Source organism: Anopheles marshallii (genome assembly GCF_943734725.1).
Source record: "Anopheles marshallii chromosome X unlocalized genomic scaffold, idAnoMarsDA_429_01 X_unloc_64, whole genome shotgun sequence".
Lineage (NCBI taxonomy): Eukaryota > Metazoa > Arthropoda > Insecta > Diptera > Culicidae > Anopheles > Anopheles marshallii.
This window is the reverse complement of record NW_026525914.1, coordinates 57501-61315: the sequence shown is the minus strand read 5'-3', so window position 1 is coordinate 61315 and position 3815 is coordinate 57501.

The following is a 3815-nucleotide window of genomic DNA, read 5'->3' as shown; positions in this document are numbered from 1 at the left end:
GGCTTGTCATGGAGCTGAAGGAGAGCGCGGACGCTGCAGAAGTTCTGCAGTGCATCAAGCAGGTCTGCGCAAAGGCAGAACGGCCGGCCTCAGCTCGGCTGGTCACGCCTATGGTCGAAATCCGGTTGGACGCTGTCGACCCTTTAGCGAAGGAGACCGATGTGGCGATGGCGCTGACCAACCTGTGCCAATGCGAGGTGGAGGAGACATCGGTTCGCCTGCGACCTGCCTGGGACGGCACGAAAGTGGCGATAGTCCGCGTAACAGCCAGGGCTGCGGAGGGTCTGGTCGACAAGAGCGTCAAGATCAAATACACATCGTGTCTGATCCGGAAGGTGGCTCCTCTGCAGGCGCGTCAGCAACGGTGCTACAAGTGCCTCGAGATGGGGCACGTCCGAGCTGCGTGCAGGAGCGAAGTGGACCGCTCGACAAGCTGCATTCGCTGCGGGAAGCCGGATCACCAGGCGAAGAGCTGCACGGCGGAGGTGCGCTGCGTCGTGTGCAGCGGCCCGCACCCGGTCGGGCATCCGACGTGCCGGCGCTAAAAGTGCTGCAAGTGAACCTCGGGCGAAGCCGGGCAGCCCAAGACCTCATGCTGCAGACGGCTCGCGAGTTAGGGGCTCAGGTGGTGCTCGCCTGCGAACTATATCGACCACCTCGGGATGATCCGCGGTGGGCCATCGATGCGGAACAGAGTGTGGCGATAATAGCAACAGGGGCGTACCCTATTCAACGGCTTTGGGGGAGCGTCGTCCCGGGACTCGTGGTGGCCACCATAGCGGGAGTAACGTTCGCCAGCTGCTACGTGCCACCCAGCAGCGGCATCGAAGACTTCGTAAGCTTCCTCGGTGCGGTGGAGGTGTCTCTGGTCGGACACGCAACATCAGTCCTGGCCGGGGACTTCAACGCCTGGAATGAGGAGTGGGGGAGTGCGCGCACCACCCGGAAGGGGCAGGAGCTCCTGAGCGTGGTGGAGCAGCTGGCGCTGCATACGCTGAACCGCGGCAACGTGCCCACGTTTAAGGGCAACGGGGTTGCGCGGGAAAGCGTTATCGACGTTTCTTTTGCCAGCCAAACTATTGCGCGACCGGACTCCTGGCGCGTGCTCGATCGCTTTTCCAGCAGCGACCATGCCTACGTCCAGTTCCAGGTGGGCGTCCCAGGACAACGCCCCAAGCGACGAGGCCAGCAGCAGCAGCGAAGTCGAGACGGGACAGCCAGACACGCCGGGACCCGGTGGAAGACGACGCAATTCGATAACAAGTGCTTCGACACCGCCCTCACATGCGGCCACTTCGAGCAGGTCGCAACTCCGGAGGGGCTGATCGGCGGACTGACCCAGGCGTGCGATGAGATCATGGAGAGAGTACACGGGGCTACTTTCCATCGCAAGCCCCAGGTGTACTGGTGGTCTCCTGAGATCGAGCGCCTGAGGGAGGAATGCGGAGCAGCGGAGGCCGCCCATCGCAGGGCCCAACCTCCGGAACGTGCGGTGACGTCGGCCAGGCTGCAGAACTGTCGACGATTGTTGCAGGCCGCCATTCACAGCAGTAAGGAAGACAGTATGCAAGAGCTGATCGATGGGGTCGAAGCCGAGGTGTTCGGACTCGGTTACAAGGTTGTTCGAGCAAAACTACGTAACAGGGCACCACCGGAAACGGACCGAGCCGTACTAGGTCCGATCGTCGAAGCCTTGTTCCCGGACCATCCGGCATTTGAGTGGCCGGACATCGACGCGTGCAGCGAGGCTCTGAGGCCGGTCACGACCTCGGAAATTCTTTCGTTGGCCGAGCGGATGGCGTCCTCCAAGGCGCCAGGGCTGGACGGCATCCCGAATGCCGCAGTGAAGGCGGCAATGCGGAAGCACCCGGAGGTCTTCGCCAAGGTGTACAATCAGCTGCTCGAGCGAGGGGAGTTTCCTGCGGCATGGAAGGAGGCACGCCTTGTGTTGGTCACGAAGCCAGGTAAGCCGCCGGGCGATCCGTCGTCGCACCGCCCGCTGCTAATGCTGGGAGCAGTCGCCAAGGGGTTCGAACGGCTGATCTTAGATCGGCTGAACGACCACTTGGAGGACAGCGATGCTCCTCGCCTGTCGGCAAGGCAGTACGGGTTCCGGCGCGGTCGTTCCACGCTTCAGGCCATCGAGCGGGTGATCGAGCGAGGACAACACGCGAGGACGTTTCACCGCACCAACCAGCGGGATCCTCGATGTCTGGTGGTGGCAGCACTGGACGTCAGGAACGCCTTTAACTCTGCCAGCTGGAAGGCGATCGCGGTTGCCCTGCAGAAGCTGATGGTTCCTGCAGCCCTCCAGAAAATATTGCGCAGCTACTTTTCTGAGAGGAGGCTGGTGTACGAGACCAGCGAGGGGCCAGTGCGTCGTACGGTCACGGCGGGCGTTCCACAGGGCTCAATCCTGGGCCCGACCCTGTGGAACGCGATGTACGACGGCGTGCTTCGGCTGGTGCTGCCTGAGGGCGCCGAGGTGATCGGCTTTGCTGATGACGTCGTGGTGCTGGCGAGCGGGACGACGCCGGAGGCAGCGACGGGACTGGCGGAGACGGCGGTAGCAATGATCAGCTCGTGGATGGCGCAACACCACCTGGAGCTTGCTCCGGCCAAGACCGAGCTGGTCATTGTGTCTACGATGAGACGAGACAACACCCGAGTCCCGGTGAGTATCAATGGCGTAGAGAAACTGCCGACCCGCACCTTGAAATATTTAGGAGTTGTCATCGAGGACCACCTGTCGTGGAGGCCACACGTAGAGCAGGCCACGACGAAAGCGCTCCGTGTGGCGCAGGGGATTTCCCGGCTGCTCCGAAATCATGGTGGGCCAAAGAGTGCGAAGCGGCGGCTGCTTGCATCGGTGGTGGACTCCACCCTCCGCTACGCCGCGCCGATTTGGCACGAGGCAGTTCGGCTCCGGGAGTGTTGCAGACAGCTGAACCGCGTGCAAGGACTGTACGCACGGCCAGTAGCTCGCACCTTCATTACAGTGCGCCATGAGGTGGCAACGGTCCTTGCCAGCGTCATCCCCATCGTGCTGCAGGTGACGGAAGACGCTCGTTGCTACCAGCGGCATCGGACGACGGGAGCAAGTCTACGCGAACTGCGCATCGAGGAGCGGACGAGGACAATTGACGAGTGGCAGCGTCAGTGGGACCAGCTAGAATCGGAAAGCCGCTACACCCGATGGGCGCACCGGACCATCCCAGACTTGGCGGCATGGAAGAACCGGCAACACGGGGAGATGACATTCCACCTCGCTCAGATCCTCTCCGGCCATGGGTTTTTCCATGAGTACTTGTGCGTGAAACATCTTGCACCATCCGCCGACTGTACCAGGTGCCCGGGAGTCCCGGAGACGGCCGAGCATGCCTTCTTCGACTGTCCGAGGTTCGCGGATGTCCGGCATGAATTACTCGGTGAGGACGACGAAGCGGCTGTGACGCCTGACAATCTTGTGGCGTTCATGCTTACCAGCCGAGCACGATGGAGCAAAGTTTGCGAGGCCGCTCGCATTATCACCACCACACTCCAACAGGAGTGGTATATCGAGCGGGCCACGAGCGCGCACGACGACATGCAGAGGGCCGCGCAAAGTCTGGACACCGCACACGAGGAGCTGGTGGCCTTACGTAATGAAAGGCGTAACGAGGCTCGTAGGCAGCTGACCATTGAGCGACGAGCTGCGAGGGGGGAAATACCACCAACCCACCCCGACGGGCGACTGCTGACGACGGAGGAGTTACAGGAGCGGGAGGAGCGTCATCGAACAGTTAGGAACAACGTGAGACGCTTCCGCGCGCGGC